At 45.2% G+C, this 22,806-nt stretch overlaps 3 non-coding genes across 3 annotated transcripts; all 3 read left to right on the forward strand.

Annotated features, from left to right (window-relative positions):
- The first annotated feature begins 6,399 nt into the window (after positions 1 to 6,399).
- On the forward strand, positions 6,400 to 6,472 carry trnak-uuu (transfer RNA lysine (anticodon UUU)). The gene has a single exon. It is a non-coding gene; the product is annotated as a tRNA-Lys (tRNA).
- A 672-nt stretch (positions 6,473 to 7,144) lies between these two features.
- trnak-uuu (transfer RNA lysine (anticodon UUU)) lies at positions 7,145 to 7,217 on the forward strand. The gene has a single exon. It is a non-coding gene; the product is annotated as a tRNA-Lys (tRNA).
- A 683-nt stretch (positions 7,218 to 7,900) lies between these two features.
- trnak-uuu (transfer RNA lysine (anticodon UUU)) lies at positions 7,901 to 7,973 on the forward strand. The gene has a single exon. It is a non-coding gene; the product is annotated as a tRNA-Lys (tRNA).
- The last annotated feature ends 14,833 nt before the right edge of the window (positions 7,974 to 22,806 follow it).

A 22,806-nucleotide genomic window follows, 5' to 3' on the forward strand; every position in this document is an offset into this window, starting at 1 on the left:
CAGCTTTGCAAGGTTGTGTTGGCTGCTTGTTCAGCCAATAAGAGCCAATTATTGGAAAACCCAGAAATTCCAGTGGTAGTATGTATTGTGTCATCAGGGGAGGTGGGAGTGGAAATCATAGTTACTGGACCCCAGACTCCTGTCCCCTGAACTACAGGGACAGTCTTGCTTATGTCGTCTCCTACAGTAATCGCTGTGGGCTGACCCTTTTCTACAGAGCAGATTTGTACTTCCCAAGATACTTTTATCTCAGTAGAACCTACATATGGAGCGACCCAAAAATCTTGACAGCCCTTACTGGGTTGGGCCCGGATAATTAATTGGAGACCGGTACTGGTCCTGGTCTGAGACAATCTGCTCCTCCATTCAAGAACTGTTTGACCAGAGGAACAGCATGACCAATCATAACCAGTCTCAGCCACCAGATTTTGCAAGGTCCATTCGTCATAGGTTTTCCCTTTTGTCATGTACCAGTCATACCTGGTGTATGAAAGAGCTGTCAGTCCCTTCCTAATTCTCTTGTCTCCCCATGTCCCCCAAGGTAGTGCAATGGTGGTGGTTGCATTCGTGGGTATACATAAGGTGGTGCTTCTAACCTTGTCTGGTGTGCATGGTGGGTCTGTAGGTGTAGTGCTACGTTTGGTGCGTGTGAGATTGAAGGGAGTGGTGCTAGGAATGTTATCAGGGATAGGGGTTGGGGTGAGAGGGGTTAATGCTTTAGTATGTGTTTGTTGTTCTATTAACCATGTGAGAGTGCCTAGGGTTACTCCAAATATCAGTAGGAATATCACAAACAGTGGTTCAGATATTCGTAGCCTTGCCCAGGGAGAGAGAAATATCCCTTTAACTGGGCGAGGTTCCTTTATCAGGGTTAGAGGGGTTTGATGCCCCATCACCCGAGTCAGGAATTTCTTCATTTGGAATCAAATTAGGCTGTTCAAATCAGCTCTGACTTCAGTCAGTGTTCTGGAAGGAGTTGGGGCTGGGGTGCAATGTGTAAGGTGGTGCCAAGGTGCGCCTGATTTACCTTTGACCTGGACTGAGTGTGAAGTAACCTCCTTCACTTCGTACGGTCCAGTCCACCTGGGTTCCAGCCACTTTCTCTTGTGGACTTTAACCCTCACCCAGTCACCAACCTTTACCTTCAGTGTTGGCGTGTCCCCCGGCAGCTCCCCCTCCTGGACCTTGTGTTCCTGGGTAGAGAGTGCTGCAGAGAGAACCGTCAGTTTTTTCACATAATCAGATATTACAATTTGTTGAACATCAAGGGCGGGCATATGACCTCCCTCCCTTGGTGGACCAGGCATGACTCTTCCAGTCATTATCTCACGAGGAGAGAGATGGGTGCCTGCTCCTGGTGAGGCTCTCATGGCCATCAACGCCAGAGGCAGGGCTTCAACCCATGTCAACTTCGAACCTGCACACACTTTTGCTATCTTAGCTTTCAAAGTCTGATTCCCGCGTTCTACCAGACCTTGAGACTGGGGCCTGTACACAGATCCAAATCTGTGTGTTATGCCAAATCTTTCTTCCACCTGTCTCAGGTGTTTGTTACTGAAGTGCGACCCATTGTCGGATCTGATTTGTCGCGGGATGCCATACCTGGGTATAAGTTCTGTTTGTAGCCACTTAATGACTGACTTGGCATCCTCCTTTCCTGTTGGTATTGCCTCTACCCATTTGGAGAACCTATCTACCATGACTAAGAGATAGCGTTTCCCTTTGGATACATTATTGGCGCCCATATCGGTGTAATCTATGCTGATGTCCTGAAAACATGCATTAGGTACTGGGTATGAGCCCATTGGTGTTTGATATGGTTTCTTTGGGTTGTGGCTGCCACAAATGTTGCATTCGTCACGAAATAAATCAGTTATACTTTTCATGTGAGGGTGCCACCAGATGTGCAAGACCTTTTGAAGGGTCCTCAATTTACCTTAATGTGTGGGGCCATGTGCTCCTCGTAAGAGTTCTGGACAAAGGTTTGCTGGGGCTACCAGTCTGCCGTCGTGACATCTCCAGAGTTCATCTGGTCCTTTGGTCGCCCCTTTCTGTGCCCAGACTGAGTGTTCATAGGGTCCTGCTGAGTGTTGTATCACCACTATGTCTTGCTGGGTAAGCTCTGTTTGTGATAGCTGTGGTTGCAGTACCATCTGTTTGGGAGCGTAACCTCCAGCCTTCTTGGCTGCTTTATCGGCTGCATCATTTCCCGCACTGATCCTGGTTTTCAATTGCTGGTGTCCTTTGCACTTCATGATGGCTACCTTTGCCGGTAGTGATACCGCTGCTATTAGTTTCTCCGTCTGTGTCTTGTGTTTGATTGGGAGGTTTCCTGTTGTAGTGAAGTTCCTTCTTACCCACTGTGGTCCATCAGTGTGGACTGCTCCATGAGCATAAGCTGAGTCTGTGTAAATGTTCACAGTCTTTCCTTTTGCTCTGATGAGGGTCTGTGTCAATCCGATGATTTCAGCTAATTGGGCCGATGCTGGTTGAGGGATGATGGCTGATTCAAGGGTGACATGTGAGCCGTCTGGGAGTTGCTGTACCACCGCATAAGCTGCTATGTTTCCTTCTTCTCCTTTGTAGCTGCAGCCATCAGTGTAAAGCCATTTGTCGGGATTAGTCAGTGGTTCATTCTTCAAGTCTGGTCTCAGTTTTAGTTCTTGTGCCGCTCTTTCAGCACACGAGTGGGGCAGTCCTTCTTCTGCGTTGAGTGCATCTGCCATGTTTTTTTCAGTGTTCACAAACGTGATATGTGACTGTGTGCATTTGTTCTGGATCTTGGTTTTTCTTTCAGCACTGAACATGAATTCTTTGCTCATCAGATATGCAGCAACGCCATGGTGGGTGTGGATCTCCAATGGATGACACATCACGAGGTGAGCTGTTTTTCAATAGCTTTTGCTACTGCAGCAACGTATCTGGAGCATGTTGTCTGTCCTACCTCAATGTGGTCAAGTTTGGAAGAGTGGTACATCAATACCCTTCTTTCCCCCTCTTGTTTCTGGAATAGGACGGACGAGGTGAATCCTTCCTTTTCAGAAACATCCAAATGGAACTTGTTCTTGTAGTCAGGTGCAGTCAGAGCTGCTGCCGCTGAAAGATCAGTTTTCAGGAGTGCAAAATCTGTTGATGCTTCAGGCATCCAGGCCAGGGGAGAATGGAGGTTCCTGGGTCCAGCCTCACGCACTATTTCTCTCAGTGGTTCAGTTCTGGCAGTATAGTCAGGGATATGCGTCCGGCCATATCCCGTCAAGCCCAGGAAAGACAACATTCCAGCGACAGTGATTGGGCGCGAGTGATGGAGAATGGAGTCTCTGTGGGACTTGGAGAGTCCCGCCCCATCCCCTGAGATTTCTCTCCCCAGGAAAAGTACTGTTCTCCGACAGGTCTGTACTTTGCTCAGTTTGACCTTGTAGCCCTTGGTGGCTAGGAAGTCTAGCAGAGTTTTCGTCATTTGGAGGCAGAGGTCAGACGTAGGAGCTCCAAGCAGGAGGTCGTCCACGTATTGAATCAGAACCACTCCCTCTGGGATTTCCAGTTCAGACAGGTGAACCTTCAGGATGTGATTGAAAATTCCCGGGGAGCACCTGTAGCCTTGTGGCAAAACGGAGTAAGTGAACTGTTGACCTTCATAGGTGAATGCAAAAAGTGGTTGAGATGCTTCATCCAAAGGAATGCTGAAAAAAGCATTAGCTAGGTCCACCACAGTGAAGTACTGATGCTTGGGTGAGAGATTGCTCAGTGTGATGTGCGGATCAGGGACAGGTAGGTCGATGGGTGCAGTAACGTCATTTACTGCTCGGAAGTCTTGGACCATCCGGTATGTTTCTCCATCAGCCTTCAGTACGGGTAGGATGGGCGTGTTCCATGGTGAGACTGTGGGATAGAGGACACCTGCTCCCAGGAGGCCATCTATGGTTGGCTTAATTCCCATTGTCTGTTCAGGTTTCAAACGATATTGTGTTCGGTAAACAGGTGTCTGATTTGGGTTCAGTAGGGTGATGATGACTGGGGCAACTTGGAGCTGACCCACATCGAAAGGGGATGTGGTCCAGATCTTATCCTCTATAGTGGAGATCAGGGCTTTTGATGAGGGATGGTCAGTGTATGGTTTCCCATGGTGTCTTGGCAGGGGTATACGTTCTGGGAGACATTTTTCTTCAGTGTCTGGTTCAAGGAATCTCCACATATTTTCCGAGGTGGCTTTGTGTATGCCTGGTGTTGAAGTGGGCTCCCAGGTTAGCTCCCGCCTGATCATGGGACCTAGGCTTCGTGCTTCAAAACCATTTCCCACAGCCAGCGTGACGTGAGGTGCTGATTCTTCACTCAACATGTACCAAGTTTTCAGGTGTGGTTGAAGAATGACCGGTGCTGCCACCCCCTCTGGGCCACACACAATGGTACAACACCTGATAGTTGGGGTCAGGTGCATCATGTTCTCGTCCCAGTCTTCAGTGTAGGGGCAGTCATCAGTTTCTGTTACATTGAGTGTGCAATGGATATCAGCTTGGGGAGTCTTATATGGGTGCAGGGTGTAAATTTGAGTTTTCAGTTGGTTGACCTTAAACTGGATGTGAGGGGTGGCAGGCCCTGTGTGGGTAGGCATTTTAGCCAGTACACTTCTTGGGTTTCAGACAGCGTGGGCGTCGGCAGGAGTGGCATCATCATAATTCTTACTGGGCAATCAGGTGTTGAAGAGGGAGGGTTGGTGGATACTTCCACTCCACTTTCAGTAAGATATATGGTGCACCCCATTTTGCATAAGAGGTCCCGTCCTAGTAGGTTGATCGGGCATTTTGGACAGTACAGGAACTGGTGTTTCAACTGAGAGTTTTCCCAGGAGAATGTTAAAGGGATTGTGCGGCTTTGAGCCTCAGGTGATCCCGTGACCCCTACCACCGATATGGAATCAGATGACAGCATTTGAGGGGACCTGATAGCAGAATAGGTGCATCCTGTATCTACCAGGAACTGATGGGGGACACCCTCAACTTCGCACATCATTGTTGGTTCAGTGTGCAGTTGAAAGTGTTGCCTCCCATCTCCTGCCGTGGGTGGGGGGCATCTTCATGGCCAGGGCATGGCGTTATCTGCCATACCTTGGAACTGTGGTTGGTTGTAATCTTGCTGTTCCTGCTGCATGTGGCTAGATCCTGGGTGGTTGTATGCTGGCTGTTGCTGAGGTCCTGGGTGGTTGTAGTGAAGAGGAGGGGGTCCTCCTCTTCCTCTCCCTCTTCCTGGTGCTCCTCCACGTCCACAAGACTTTTAATCTGAAGGTCCAGGGTTCAAGACCCTCTTCAAGCAATGCTTTAATGTTCACATTTCTTCACTACGCTGTGTATCTGAACTTGCATTTTCCATGACATGTTCGACCTGTGGACAAAACACTCCCAGAGCCAAAACAGCTTAGTCTGAAGACATCCTCATCAAACCATGTCAAACCATGTTAAAATGAATCGTCAGGATGTCGATTGTCTTAATAATCGATAATATTTCAACCGGACAATAGCGTATTCAATAGAAAGGAAAAACAACGAAGGGTGCGCACTCGGTCACGCTCGCAAACCAGCACTGCATGCTTCCTAAGCACTGACAGAAAGGTCTCGTTCTTTTTAATTTTTCAGAAAAGAAGCCTGAAACAATGTCTAAAGACTGTTGACATCTAGTGGAAGCCATAGGAACTGCAATCTGGGTCCGAACCCATTAGAAACTCAATAGGCATTCAATTGAAAACTACCCACATCAAAAAAAAATCCCACTTCCTGGGTTGATTTTCCTCAGGTTTTCGCCTGCCGTATCAGTTCTGTTATACTCACAGACAGGATTTTAACAGTTTTGGAAACTTTAGAGTGTTTTATATCCACATCAACCAAATATATGCATATCCGAGCTTCTGGGCCTGAGTAACAGGGCACGCTTCCCATCCATATGCCGAAATACTGCCGCCAAGCCAAAAGAAGTTCAACTCCTTGTTCGAAGACTGATTTAAGTATGTCAATCACACAGCATCATCTGATTTAGGAATTTGCAGTGTGACATGCTTCTGTGAGAGACAATTGTCATCTTTAGCAGCATTAGTTTGGTGGTTTCTGTAAAGCCACATTGGTTCTTGTGCTGATTCATTGACTTCACTGTGTAAAGAAGGCAGATATTGCACACATAAAGTCCCTGACCACGACGTGATTTGAAGACGCAACCTTCTGATCTGGAGTCAGACGCGCTACGAGGTCTTGTACAAAGTGTTTTTTGGAGGGGATGCCTAGTTCAGATTTCGTTGACTGTATCATTTGGAATGAAGACCTGGTTCTCTGGGGAAATGTACCATCTGACAATGCCCCCTCGTCAGCACGTGCCTCTGCCCGGCAGGTTAGGTGTATGAAAATAATCAAAAGCAGAGCACGGATAGCTCAGTCGGTAGAGCATCAGACTTTTAATCTGAGGGTCCAGGCTTCAAGTCCCTGTTCGTGCATTCAATTGAAAACTACCCACATCAAAAAATCCCACTTCCTGGGTTGATTTTCCAAAGGTTTTCGCCTGCCTTATCTGTTCTGTTATACTCACAGACAGGATTTTAACAGTTTTGGAAACTTTAGAGTGTTTTATATCCACATCTACCAATTATATGCATATCCGAGCTTCTGGGCCTGAGTAACAGGGCACGCTTCTCATCGATATGCCGAAATACTGCCTCCAAGCCAAAAGAAGTTCAACTCCTTGTTCGAAGACTGATTTAAGTATGTCAATCACACAGCATCATCTGATTTAGGAATTTGCAGTGTGACATGCTTCTGTGAGAGACAATTGTCATCTTTAGCAGCATTAGTTTGGTGGTTTCTGTAAAGCCACATTGGTTCTTGTGCTGATTCATTGACTTCACTGTGTAAAGAAGGCAGATATTGCACACATAAAGTCCCTGACCACGACGTGATTTGAAGACGCAACCTTCTGATCTGGAGTCAGACGCGCTACGAGGTCTTGTACAAAGTGTTTTTTGGAGGGGATGCCTAGTTCAGATTTCGTTGACTGTATCATTTGGAATGAAGACCTGGTTCTCTGGGGAAATGTACCATCTGACAATGCCCCCTCGTCAGCACGTGCCTCTGCCCGGCAGGTTAGGTGTATGAAAATAATCAAAAGCAGAGCACGGATAGCTCAGTCGGTAGAGCATCAGACTTTTAATCTGAGGGTCCAGGCTTCAAGTCCCTGTTCGTGCATTCAATTGAAAACTACCCACATCAAAAAATCCCACTTCCTGGGTTGATTTTCCAAAGGTTTTCGCCTGCCTTATCTGTTCTGTTATACTCACAGACAGGATTTTAACAGTTTTGGAAACTTTAGAGTGTTTTATATCCACATCTACCAATTATATGCATATCCGAGCTTCTGGGCCTGAGTAACAGGGCACGCTTCTCATCGATATGCCGAAATACTGCCTCCAAGCCAAAAGAAGTTCAACTCCTTGTTCGAAGACTGATTTAAGTATGTCAATCACACAGCATCATCTGATTTAGGAATTTGCAGTGTGACATGCTTCTGTGAGAGACAATTGTCATCTTTAGCAGCATTAGTTTGGTGGTTTCTGTAAAGCCACATTGGTTCTTGTGCTGATTCATTGACTTCACTGTGTAAAGAAGGCAGATATTGCACACATAAAGTCCCTGACCACGACGTGATTTGAAGATGCAACCTTCTGATCTGGAGTCAGACGCACTACCTTTGCGCCACGAGGTCTTGTAGAATGTGTTTTTTGGAGGGGATGCCTAATTCAGATTTTGTTGACTGTATCATTTGGAATGAAGACCTGGTTCTCTGGGGAACTGTACCATCTGACAATGCCCCCTCGTCAGCACGTGCCTCTGCCCGGCAGGATAGCTGTATGAAAATAAGAACATGCAGAGCCCGGATAGCTCAGTCGGTAGAGCATCAGACTTTTGATCTGAGGGTCCAGGGTTCAAGTCCCTGTTTGTGTGATTCTTTAATGTTCACAATTCTTCACTACGCTGTCTTTCTGAACTTGCATTTTCCTTCACTTTCCATGACATGTTCGAACTGTGGACAAAACACTCCCAGAGCCAAAACAGCTTAGTCTGAAGATATCCTCATAGTACCGATAAAGTTTGTCGAAACATGTCAAACGATGTTAAAATGAATCCTCAGGTTGTCGATTGTCTTAATAATCGATAATATTTCAATCGGACAATAGCGTATTCAATAGAAAGGAAAAACAACGAAGGGTACGCACTCGGTCACGCTCGCAAACCAGCACTGCATACTTCCTAAGCACTGACAGAAAGGTCTCGTTCTTCTTAATTTTTCAGAAAAGAAGCATGAAACAATGTGTAAAGACTGTTGACATCTAGTGGAAGCCATAGGAACTGCAATCTGGGTCCGAACCCATTAGAAACTCAATAGGCATTCAATTGAAAACTACCCACATCAAAATAAATCCCACTTCCTGGATTGATTTTTCTCAGGTTTTCGCCTGCCTTATCTGTTCTGTTATACTCACAGACTCTATTTTAAAAGTTTTGGAAACTTTAGAGTGTTTGATATCTACATCTACCAATTATATGCATATCCGAGCTTCTGGGCCTGAGTAACAGGGGACGCTTCTCATCCATATGCCGAAATACTGCCTCCAAGCCAATAGAAGTTCAACTCCTTGTTCGAAGACTGATTTAAGACTCTCAATCACACAACATCATCTGATTTAGGTATTTGCAGTGTGCCATGCTTCTGTGAGAGACAATTGTCATCTTAAGCAGCATTGGTTTGGTGGTTTCTGTAAAGCCACATTGGTTCTTGTGCTGATTCATTGACTTCGCTGTGTAAACAAGGCAGATATTGCACACATAAAATCCCTGACCAAGACGTGATTTGAACACGTAACCTTCTGATCTGGAGTCAGACGCACTACCTTTGCACCACAAGGTTTTGTACAATTTGTTTTTTGGAAGGGATGCCTAGTTCAGATTTCGTTGACTGTATCATTTGGAATGTGTCATATATACATATATTCATACACATAGCTCATATATCAAGCACATATATTTAGGTGGTCATAGTGCCCTCAGGCTGCTTTAAGAGCCTGTTTGTGACCATAGGATTAAAGCTTGCACATCACACCCCATGAGCGCCAAACTAATCCGCCTGACTCAAGTCATTGCACGTACCCCTGCCAAAACAGGAACCAACACACACACCCAGCCATAAACTGCCCCTCTCAGTTTCCCTTATCTCACGACTCCTGGACACACACAGACATTTCATCGCACGAACACACACACCCAGCCATAAACTGCCCCTCTCAGTTTCCCTTATCTCACGACTCCTGGATACACACAGACATTTCAGCGCACGATGCAGCCAAGAGGCCCATGATCACTCTGGATGAACTGCAGAGATCTACAGCTGAGGTGGGAGACTCTGTCCATAGGACAACAATCAGTCGTATATTGCACAAATCTGGCCTTTATGGAAGAGTGGCAAGAAGAAAGCCATTTCTTAAAGATATCCATAAAAAGTGTTGTTTAAACTTTGCCACAAGCCACCTGGGAGACACACCAAACATGTGGAAGAAGATGCTCTGGTCAGATGAAAAAAAAATTGAACATTTTGGCAACAATGCAAAATGTTATGTTTGGCGTAAAAGCAACACAGCTCATCACCCTGAACACATCATCCCCACTGTCAAACATGGTGGTGGCAGCATGATGGTTTGGGCCTGCTTTTCATCAGCAGGGACAGGGAAGATGGTTAAAATTGATGGGAAGATGGATGGAACCAAATACAGGACCATTCTGGAAGAAAACCTGATGGAGTCTGCAAAAGAGCTGAGACTGGGACGGAGATTTGTCTTCCAACAAGACAATGATCCATAACATAAAGCAAAATCTACAATGGAATGGTTCAAAAATAAACATATCCAGGTGTTAGAATGGCCAAGTCAAAGTCCAGACCTGAATCCAATCGAGAATCTGTGGAAAGAACTGAAAACTGCTGTTCACAAATGCTCTCCATCCAACCTCACTGAGCTCGAGCTGTTTTGCAAGGAGGAATGGGAAAAGATTTCAGTCTCTCGATGTGCAAAACTGATAGAGACATACCCCAAGCGACTTACAGCTGTAATCGCAGCAAAAGGTGGCGCTACAAAGTATTAACTTAAGGGGGCTGAATAATTTTGCACGCCCAATTTTTCAGTTTTTGATTTGTTAAAAAAGTTTGAAATATCCAATAAATGTCGTTCCACTTCATGATTGTGTCCCACTTGTTGTTGATTCTTCACAAAAAAATACAGTTTTATATCTTTATGTTTGAAGCCTGAAATGTGGCAAAGGTCGCAAAGTTCAAGGGGGCCGAATACTTTCGCAAGGCACTGTACATTATTCTGTGTATACATACTGCTGTAAACTCTGGCTAAGCACCCTTTTCAACTGACTCCTTACTGAGTCATATGACTAGGTCCATGCACGCTAAAACTGCAGGACAATATATATTTTGACTCAATAAACTCTCACTCTCACTCTCTCTCGTAGTTAATCATCAACAAAACTTGGTAGCAGAGGATGGTTTCAACATCTGAATTCGATCTATGACAAGTTGATGTGAGAGGAGACAAATCATTGGGTGCAAACCAGACGGAAGAGTGACCTGTCGCCAGGAGACATCGGCCATTCAACTTGCCTCAGGAAACTGATCAGAGCGCTCGACATAAAAGGTAAGCAGAGCCAGTTAAATCAAAAATCTGCATATTATATTTTAGTCAATTGCCAAATTTTGATCAGTAGTACTGAGCGTGAGTATGAATTGCTGTTAAATTACTTTTAAGAAATTAAGGCATGGTTAAAAGATATCTTGCATGGAAAATATATTGATGTATGGTTAAACTGATGACTCAAAGGAGAATTGATAACTGAATCTGCATGGAAAATGTCCTATTGCAATACGTTGTGTACTCTTGAATAGGTTGTGTATGAGGTGTAGTTAATTGATTGATAACCGAATCTGCATGGAAAATGCCCTATTGAATACGTTGTGTACTATTGAATAGGTTGTGTATGAGGTGTGGTTAAATGGACTGAATCTGCATGGAAAAATGCCCTATAAAATAAGTTGCGTACTATCTAATAGGTTGTGTAAGAGGTGTAGTCAAGTAGAAGTAGTATATGTAAGTTTGGCGTTCCACGAGACAGTGATCGGGGATGATGTGACCATTGCACATTAAACTATAACATTAGGTTCAGTGCCATATCGTGGTTGATAGGACACGCAGCGTCAGGGTTGTCCGAGACGCTGTTGGAGAATAATAATAATTAATATAACCAGATTTGACGTTCCACGATTTTGTTGTGCCCAATTCAGAGAAAACATTTGTTGGGGAATGATTGCCATACTGTGAATAGGTAAACGGTGTAATATTGACGGCCGCTGAGCCAAATACTGTTCTTAGCAATCGCCGTGCTGTGAATTAACCCAGCCGCTGTGATATAGTACTGACTGTTTGCCTTTTTCCCTCTTTTTGCTGTTGATATTCCTACAGAGGTAAAATTATTCTGACAATTGTTATAGAGCCGCCTGATTTCACTAATATATTGTTCCAAAAGGAAATCGCCGAATCATTTCTAGAAAATACCTAAATAAATCGCTGAACAAATTCAAATAAACTACCGGAGAAACACACACGTAGCTGTCACCACATTACTGATAAAATCTTTGTGTGCGAGGGTGGGGTGCAAGAGATAAGTCTGTGCCAGCACCGCGAATACATCCCTGATCTCGATCAAGGACGGGCTAAGTATACAAAGATAGAAATAAACACATATTACACAGGACATAGTACAGGACTGACTGAAACCTAGAGGACACATTACAGACAGTACCAGATGAGCTAGAACAGGGATTAGGAGCCAAATAAGACCTTTTTCAGATAATCACTGCCTTAGTTATATCTTGCCTAACCGCGTTAATAATTACCTTAGCAGTTCACGTAATTATTACACCCAAACTACACCCAAACTCAAGTTCAATGAATACTTAGAACAGCGCATGACTGATAGAGCGGGAGGGAAAGACCAGTATAGCAAAGTGAAGAAAGTGTGGGAACGGATAAAACTGAAATGGACACAAGCAGGTTACTTTAGCGGGGGACCCCCTACAGGGGGGAACTCCAATCTATGCAGAAAGGGCTAGAAGAAGCCGTAATGGGGACGAGAGCAAGTGAGACAGAGGGGAACAAGACTTTGTTCAAAATGGAAGGCACTAAAGAGAGAGAGCGAGCCGAAGCGGAGTTGAAAGTAGGGACGTGGGCGATAGGAGAGAGTAGGATGGACATGATGTGTGTAGCCTCTGCAACGTTAACAGAGACCAAAACTCCACTCGAGAGTTTACCCACAGTTCCCCAAATTGCCAACACCAGCACGGCGTCTGCTCCTCCCTCACTATATCCAGAAATACCAATAGAGGTGGCCCAACCTCCACCATATTCAATGGGGCACAATCAACGTGGCCCATCTCACAACCCGTTCAAAGGCAGCCCTTTTCTCACCAGGACCCTGTTCTGGGTGTGCAGGCGGGCCAGCTGAATGGGGCTATGAGCTTCGGAGTAACAGGAGAGCAGATTGTGTGTGAGCAACTCCCCACCACCCCAATGCCCTCCCCCACAGCAGTATATCCTGCAACAGCAACAGCCACAATGGGCTCAACGGGGCCCCTACACTGGACCACCCAGAGAGAGAGACTACCCGTGTTATAACTGCGGAATTCCCGGTCACTATGCCGGATATTGCCTGAAACCACTCTCCCCGCAGCAACAGCAATGGAGAGGGAGAGGACGTGGAGGAGTACCAGGAAGAGGGAGAGGAAGAGGAGGACCCCCTCATCTACACTACAACCAACCAGGACATCAGCAACAGCCAGCATGTATCCCCTACGCCCAGCAGCTGATCCACGTTACGTAGAGTACCAACCTTGGAAAATGACTGACCTGACCACACTGATGGAACAGATGCCCAGCCTGCATGAAGGAGCCTCCGCATGGCTACACCAGCTGCAGACTCTGACCTCCGGTCTGGATCTCTGCCTAGGAGACATGAAAGCACTACTAGCCAGAGCCACCAACCATGGCACCATGAACGGCATCATGACAGCAGCCGACCTCGGAGACCAGCCACCCACCCTGCCCCTAGATCGATCCTGTTGACGCCCACACTGTCCGAAACCCAAGAAGTGTACTGGCTAAAATGCCTACCCATAGGGCCTGCCACCCCTCACATCCAGTTTAAGTTCAACCAACTGAAAGCTCAAATCTACACTCTGCACCCATATAAGACTCCCCAAGCTGAGATCCATTGCACACTCAATATAACAGACACTGATGACTGCCCCTACACTGAAGACTGGGACGAAAACATGATGCACCTGACCCCACCTATCAGGTGTTGTACCATTGTGTGTGGCCCAGAGGGGGTGGCAGCACCGGTCATCCTAGGACCAAGGAACCTCCATGCACCCCTGGCCTGGACGGCTGAAGCATCAACAGCTTTTGTACTCCTGAAAACAGATCTATCAGTGGCAGCAGCGCTGATTGCACCTGACTACAACATTAAGTTCCATTTGGATGTTTCTGAGAAGGAAGGATTCAGCTCATCTGTCCTTTTCCAGAAACAAGAGGGGGAGAGAAGGGTATTGATGTACCACTCCTCTAAACTTGACCACATTGAGGTAGGACAGACAACATGCTCCAGATACATTTCTGCAGTAGCAAAAGCTATTGAAAAAACAGCTCACCTCGTGATGTGTCATCCATTGGAGATCCACACCCACCATGGCGTCGCTGCGTATCTGATGAGTAAAGAATTCACGTTCAGTGCTGAAAGAAAAACCAAGATCCAGAACAAATGCACACAGTCACATATCACGTTTGTGAACACCGACAAAAACATGGCAGATGCACTCAACGCAGAAGAAGGACTGCCCCACTCTTGTGCTGAAAGAGCGGCACAAGAACTAAAACTGAGACCAGACCTGAAGAACCACTGACTAATCCCGACCACTGGCTGTACAAAGGAGAAGAAGGAAACATAGCAGCCTATGCGGTGGTACAGCAACTCCCAGACGGCTCACATGTCACCCTTGAATCAGCCATCATCCCTCAACCAGCATCGGCCCAATTAGCTGAAATCATCGGATTGACACAGGCCCTCGTCAGAGCAAAAGGAAAGACTGTGAACATTTACACAGACTCAGCGTATGCCCATGGAGCAGTCCACACGGATGGACCACAGTGGGTAAGAAGGAACTTCACTACAACAGGAAACCTCCCAATCAAACACAAGACACAGATGGAGAAACTAATAGCATCTGTATCACTACCGGCAAAGGTAGCCATCATGAAGTGTAAAGGACACCAGCAATTGAAAACCAGGATCAGTGCGGGAAATGATGCAGCCGATAAAGCAGCCAAGAAGGCTGGAGGTTACGCTCCCAAACAAATGGTACTGCAACCACAGCTATCACAAACAGAGCTTACCCAGCAAGACATAGTGGTGCTACAACACTCAGCAGGACCCTATGAACACTCAGTCTGGGCACAGAAAGGGGCGACCAAAGGACCAGATGAACTCTGGAGATGTCACGACGGCAGACTGGTAGCCCCAGAAAACCTTTGTCCAGAACTCTTACAAGAAGCACACGGCTCCACACACGAAGACAAATTGAGGACCCTTCAAAAGGTCTCGCACATCTGGTGGCACCCTCACATGAAAAATATGACAGACTTATTTTGTGACGAATGCAACATTTGTGGCAGCCACAACCCAAAGAAACCATATCAAACACCAATGGGCTCATACCCAGTACCTAATGCATGTTTTCAGGACATCAGCATAGATTACACCGATATGGGCGCCGATAATGTAACCAAAGGGAAACGCTATCTCTTAGTCATGGTAGATAGGTTCTCCAAATGGGTAGAGGCAATACCAACAGCAAAAGAGGATGCTAGGTCAGTCATTAAAGTGGCTACAAACCGAACTAATACCCAGGTATGGCATCCCAAGACAAATCAAATTTGACAAATGGCTCACATTTCAGTAACAAACACCTAAGACAGGTGGAAGAAAGATTTGGCATAACACACAGATTTGGTTGTGTGTACCATTCCCGGTCCCAAGATCTGGTGGAACGTCAAACCAAAAGCTGAAAGCTAAGATAGCTAAAGTGTGTGCAGGTTCGAAGTTGACATGGGTTGAAGCCCTGCCTCTGGCGTTGATGGCCATGAGAGCCTCACCAGGAGCAGGCACCCATCTCTCTCCTCATGAGATAATGACTGGAAGAGTCATGCCTGGTCCACCAAGGAAGGGCGGTCATATGCCCGCTCTTGATGTACAACAAATTATAATGTCTGATTATGTGAAAAAAACGGACGGTTCTCTCTGGAGCACTCTCTACCCAGGTTCGCAAGGTCCAGGAGGGGGAGCTGCCACTACTGAAGGTAAACGTTGGTGACTGGGTGAGGGTTAAAGTCCACAAGAGAAAGTGGCTGGAACCCAGGTGGACTGGACCGTACGAAGTGAAGGAGGTTACTTCACACTCAGTCCAGGTCAAAGGTAAATCAGGTGCACCTTGGCACCACCTTAAGAGGAATGGGAGGGGACTGACGGCTCTTTCATACACCAGGTATGACTGGTACATGACAAAAGGGAAAAACTATGACGAATGGACATGGCAAAATCTGGTGGCTGAGACTGGTTATGACTGGTCAAGCTATTCCTCTGGTCAGACAGTTCTTGAATGGAGGAGCAGATTGTCTCTGACCAGGACCAGTACCGGTCTCCAATTAATTGACTGATGACTGCCTACTGCCCCTTATGAATAAAGACAACCCACCCGCCAATTGCTCACAATGGGACACGGTTTATCCAGTAGTCTCCAATATTGCTAAGAAACCCACATTTTCCTCTAAGGTGGCTAAGGCTAATTTCACATGCATCAACATGACAGGTGGAGGACGGTCTCTGGGACAACTCCCTGCCAGTTGGTGCACTCACACTCATGTCATTACAAGTTATTTTACACCGGTGTCCAGAGCTGACGTATGGTGGTGGTGTGGGGGGACTGGGCTGTTTGACGGACTTCCCCGGAACACCACTGGAGTTTGTACGCTTGTTAACCTTCTGCTGCCAATCTCTGTTTACCCCATAGGCGTCCAAGATCTGCTCACCCGCATACAAGCCCTGGGTTCTGAAATTTGGCCTACCAGGACCAAGCGCACAGTGAGCCCTTCAGCTGGGGACCCAACTTACATTGATGCAATTGGCATCCCCAGGGGGGTACCAAATGAGTATTAACTCGTTGACCAAGTGGCTGCAGGCTTTGAATCATCTATTTGTTGGTGGTGTACAGTTAACAAAAATGTAGATCGTATTAACTACATTCATTTCAATGTCCAAAAAACTAGGCAATTGGACTCAGCAAGGATTCGAGGCCGTACATGGACAACTGGCAGCAACATCATTGATGGCTTTTCAAAATAGAATTGCTGTTGACATGTTATTGGCGGAACGCGGTGGCGTTTGTGCCATGTTTGGGGAACAATGTTGTACTTTCATTCCCAATAACACAGCAACTGATGGTAGTCTTACCATTGCCCTAGAGGGTCTTCGCACACTTAATGGTAAGATGAAGCACCACTCCAGAGTTGACACCTCTATGTGGGACTCCTGGATGGATGCGTTTGGTAACTATAGGAACCTGATCTCCTCTGTCCTAGTGTCCGTAGCTGTTTTTGTGGGTATCCTAACCCTGTGCGGTTGTTGCTGTATTTCTTCCTTCCAGGTGTAGCACTTGGAGTGGTCTCCTTTCTGTCCTTGCTTATTTACCTCGCTTCGCTGCATACTTGAGGGGGCTTCTTGTTTTCGTTATATCCTCCTTCTCGTTTCTGCTATAGTTTTCACGTCTTAAAAGACGTGAAGAGGGGGACTCAAAAATTTGGTTCCTACCTAATTGTTTGGTTGCTTCATATTTTAGTTCTATTGTTCACGTCTAATAGATGTGAAGAGGGGGATTTGTCATATATACCTATATTCATACACATAGCTCATATATCAAGCACATATATTTAGGTGGTCTTAGTGCCCTCAGGCTGCTTTCAGAGCCTATTTGTGACCATAGGATTAAAGCTTGCACAACACACCCAGCCATAAAGTGCCCCTCTCAGTTTCCCTTATCTCACGACTCCTGGACACACACAGACATTTCAGCGCACGAACACACACACCTCACTCCCCTCGCTACTGGTCGGGTGCCCAGAGCAGAGGACTCTGCTGTGCACCAATGGGGCTCCTGCTCTGGCTAGCAAGGCCCGCCTCCAACTCTTCAGGACCAGTCAGAAGACCAACACGACGAGACTCCACCTACATTATTCTGTGTATACATACTGCTGTAATCTCTGGCTAAGCACCCTTTTCAGCTGACTCCTTACTGAGTCATATGACTAGGTCCATGCACGCTAAAACTGCAGGACAATATATATTTTGACTCAATAAACTGCCATTTTGTTACAACTGAAATCCACTCTGTCCAGCGTCCATGATTTGGTCTCACTCTCTCTCGTAGTTAATCATCAACAAATGAAGACCTGGTTCTCTGGAGAACTGTACCATCTGACAATGCCCCCTCGTCAGCACGTGCCTCTGCCCGGCGGTTAGGTGTATGAAAATATGCAAAAGCAGAGCTCGGATAGCTCAGTCGGTAGAGCATCAGACTTTTAATCTGATGGTCCATGTTTCAAGTCCCTTATCTGTTCTGTTATACTCACCGACAGGATTTTAACAGTTTTGGAAACTGTAGAGTGTTTTATATCCACATCTACCAATTATATGCATATCCGAGCTTCTGGACCTGAGTAACAGGGCACGCTTCCCATCCATATGCCGAAATACTGCCGCCAAGCCAAAATAAGTTCAACTCCTTGTTCGAAGACTGATTTAAGTCTGTTGTGTTTTGAAGCTACATGACCTTGAGACTCCCAAGTGGTGCAGCGGTCTATGGAACTTCATCTCAGTGCTAGATGTGGCACTACAGACTCCCTGGTTCAAATCCAGGCTTCGTTTCTATCAAAGTGCTTTATTATATTATCATGGTTTCTGCTGTAGCTCACTGTATGTATGGATCATAATATATTCCCTATAACGTGACACATTTTAACGCGTAACGTTACACATTTTATAACCTTTATGGTGTTATAGTCAATCGTGCTTATGTAGCTACATTATTCTATTAGCTCTGTAAAACAAGGCTAGTTGCGTCAGAGAACTATTAGCTTGTGTTTTATTTTGAAGCTACCCTGACCTTATGACTCCCAAGTGGCGCAGCGGTCTATTGCACTGCATCTCAGTGCTAGAGGCTTCACTGGCTGTGATTGGGAGTCCCATAGTGCAGTCCACAATTGCCCCAGCGTTGTCTGAGTTTGGCCGGTGTAGGCCATCATTGTAAATAATAATTTGTTCTTAAATGACTTGCCCAGTTAAATAAATAAAACATTTGACCATGGTTTGTGTATTTGGTCTATTCAGCATAGCTCTGTTCTGCCCTGCCTTGCCCCCTTGTGGAACTCAAAAGTTAGTTATAACTCAAATCTGTGATTTTGTCAATGCAAGAAACTATAGCAGTGTTTATTATATAATACTTCTTTGTAGTATTGTTTTATTGCTATATCCTTATATTGTATTCTAATGAATAATTCCTCTTTAATCTGTACTTTCAGAAACCACAAACAGTATTTGCCAATATCATAACTGGAATTGGACATCTTTGGAGCTGAAGAATGAGGCCAGCTTTTGTTTGCTAACCTACATTCCTTAACAGTTGTACTGGATGAAAACACAGCAAGAAAACACACAGGCCAATATGTAATAGTCATCTATTTTATTGCAGTATTGGTAATTGGTTCAACAACTTGTTTTACTAGAGGACAAAAAACTGAATATGCATAACCCATATTTAATATTCATGCAGTGACTGAACAACAACTCTATTTCCACCCCCACCTCTAAAGGCATAGTATCTGCACCTGTCAGGTCAGTCAGTTACTTATTGTTGCAGATGTGCTCAATAATGCTTGAGCATGTGATACTCCTCAAAGCATGGTGAAATACATAGAGGTGTATCACAAGCTAAACACATGTATTTTGTCATATTCCTCTGCTTACTTCTCCTGGCGCCAGACAGGCAGACTTTGCAGTGCCTCCGTGTGCGACCACCTTGAGCAGCAGTTTGAGGGACTTTGCAGGGAAAATGCAGTGCAGTGAGGCGTAGGGTATTATCTACAGCAGGACGACCCCCAGTGGATGGGCGCCGAGGGGTGTGGTGCTCCTCCAGCAGCTCTCTCATGAGGTTCTCTCTGTATTTTTGGTAGGTAATTACAGTACCTATGAGGGAGTGGGGAGGATGAGGATGATGAGGCAGTGGGTAGGTGGGTGAGATATTGTCACTATAATTGCATAATGGATTTGTATGTGAACTGTACATCCAATTACAAAAATACCTTGTTCAGTAATCATCTCACCTGTTAGTTGGCGGTGAACTATGCTGCCGTTGAGGACAGCAGTGTCGATCAGATGGAAAGATATCTTCTTATCCCACTTGGTCGTTTTCCGAGTGCATTCCACAAAGCTGTTTATCATGTCCGCCTTATCCACGGCCCCCATTTTGAGGTAATAATCACTCCTGGCTCTCTCTTCTCCTGTAGCTCCAAGGCATAGCCATTGGTCTCCTCTACTATGTTTCCCACCAGCTCCTCTGCAAGAAACAACTTGAAGCACTCTGCCTCAGTTGGAAATGGCAAGGGGCGTTGCACTCCAGACTGGGAATCGTCAAAGCAAACAGCAGGGCCAGGAGGGGTAAAATGACTGGTGGCCTTCCAGCTACCACAGAACTCCTGTACTTCATCCACTGTCGGTCTGCCTCCATCACCACCAGCATCTTCAAAGGGACCTGGTACTTCGTCAGTGGACAAGGGAACCTCCGATTCAGGGTTCTCAATGGCTACAAGGTTGGGGGTCAGCTCCCCACTGTCACTGTCAGAATCTGATTCCTGACTCAGACTCATTGTCAGAATTTCCACATTTGTGAGTTGTCTCCTTTTGAAAGACATTGCTAATGCTACAACTTAGCTCACTAACAGTGTGGGAAAATCTTTGGAGGGAGTTGAACGTCCGTGTTGCCCAGCAACAGCCCAAAAACATCACTGCTCTAGAGGAGATCTGCATGGAGGAATGGGCCAAAATACCAGCAACAGTGTGTGAAAACCTTGTGAAGACTTACAGAAAACGTTTGACCTTTGTCATTGCCAACAAAGGGTATATAACAAAGTATTGAGATAAACTTTTGTTATTGATCAAATACATATTTTCCACCATAATTTGCAAATAAATTCATAAAAAATCCTACAATGTGATTTTCTGGATTTTTTTCCCTCATTTTGTCTGTCATAGATGAAGTGTACCTATGATGAAAATTACAGGCCTTTCTCATCTTTTTAAAGGGGAGAACTTGCACAATTGGTGGCTGACTAAATACTTACTAAATACTAAATACTTGGAGGGGATGCCTAGTTCAGATTTCGTTGACTGTAATCATTTGGAATGAAGGCCTGGTTCCCTGGGGAAATTAACCATCTGACAATGCCCCCTCGTCAGCACATTCCACTGCCCGGCAGGTAAGGTGTATGAAAATAAGCAAAAACAAAGCCAAAAATAGCTCAGTTGGTAGAGTATCAGACTTTTATGGGTAAGGCGTAACTTTATGCAATTCATCCCTCTCTCCGGATTACAGTCAAAAACTCTCACCTTCACTATACTCCACCTCCTTCCATACTGGGTGAGTGGATTCATATAGCCCTCTCTCTCCGTATGAGCTATGACCTGTGTCCACGACCAACATGGGGATTTGCACCGATATATACCATAATGGCTCAGAGTCCTAGACTGCCATGTAGTTAGAGACCCCATTTGGTCTACATAAAACTCCATTGAGACATCCTTCCCAACCTCTACTCTAACTTCCTATCTACCCAGATCTAGGGATCTCTTATGCTTGTTTGGAACAAAATCCTCATCGTCTAAACCATGGGTCAAATTACCACTCTCCGCATTCTCAGGTGGGACGTGGTGTATCAGGAATATGGCTCCCACGATAAGACAGCTCAGACCAAACAGCACTCCGGTGAAGCCCCACCCTTTTCCGGAAAACATATCAGCAGCTAGAGGCCAGACCATACTTCCACTTCTATGAACAAGCACAGGGATGGAATGACGGGGTCAGGGAGTCTTCTTCAGAGAGATGGCCCCCAGATCCTATTGATTCCAGTTCTCCTCTCTAGCACTGTGATTGTTCAACAGTGTCAGTGTGTTTTACCATTTTGCAATGTGTGATATGAATCCAGGTAGTTATTTCAGCTATTTTCACAGCCAAGGCTGTCACCAGGAGTACTTGGTATAGTCCCTCCCACCGTGGCTGCTTCCAGTCTATTCTCCTCAGGGACTGGATTGAGTGCATCACCTTGTCCTGTAATTCACATGTAGAGCATAAAATCTTGGACATACAGGTTTGGTTAACAAACAGTCTTCTATTTGTTCTATCTAATCATGTCCGCCAAGTAAGTTGGGAACACTATATAAAAAAATCCCATCCCATCCTCGCTTTGATACATGGCTTCGCCCCTGTATCAATATATATCTACTTTAAGAATTACCTGTGCTGTTTTCTATGGGCCTGGACATATATGGGCTTGTCTATGTAATAAGTTATCGTTCTCTCCTTTTTTATTTCACATGCCCTAGTCAAAGCAACTATTTTGGCCTGTTGTGCCGAATACTTTCCGGGCAACGCTTCCCGCAGATAACACCTTATTTCCAGAAACCAACTAAGCTTTCATTCCCCGTTTTGTCTCCCCACAGTAACTTATCTACTCCCCTTCTAAACCTTCTCCTATCTGCTCTCAAACCTTCAAGGTCTCAGCAGCATAACTGTGGATTGTTTAAAAAAACATGTCCATGGTGGCAATTTCTAAATCCTCACATAGGTTAAAACCTGTTCACCCCACACGTACCTCTAGGGGTACCATCCCCCCCTGCTCAACTGACACAGTGGCGCACAGAACGCAAAAATATTCTTAGAAATATTTAACCTCCACACATTAACAAGTCCAATAGCTCAAATGAAAGATAAACACCTTGTTCGTCTAGCCAGCAAGTCAGATTTCTAAAATGTTTTACGGCGAAAACATAGCACATATTTATGTCAAACCACCACCAAAAGATAGGCTAATTTACATAGCCATATTTGTAGAACAATAGATGCAATCACAAAAGCAGGATTAAAAGAAAAATAATTCACTAACCTTTTGAAAATCTTCATCAGATGACAGGAATAGGACATGTTATACAGTACATTTATGTTTTTTTCAATAATATGCAATTTATATCCATAAATCACTGTTTACATTGAACGTCATGTTCAAAAAATGCTACTAGAATGTCCGGAGAAATTATGATAACTCTGCCAGATAACAGAAATACACATCATAAACGTTGACTAAATATACATGTTCTACATATAGTTAGAAAGATACACTTCTTCTTAATAAAACAGCTGTGTTACATTTATTTTTAACGTTACAGAATTCGTTCACTTGTCAATAATATGAGACGGCGCTCATAGATTAGCAATATGGCTCCGCTATTTCGGAGTCCACAGAAACACATAATAACCACATAAATATTCCCTTACCTTTGCCGTTGTTCG

This window comes from Oncorhynchus kisutch, linkage group LG20 (genome assembly GCF_002021735.2).
Source record: "Oncorhynchus kisutch isolate 150728-3 linkage group LG20, Okis_V2, whole genome shotgun sequence".
Taxonomy (NCBI): Eukaryota; Metazoa; Chordata; class Actinopteri; order Salmoniformes; family Salmonidae; genus Oncorhynchus; species Oncorhynchus kisutch.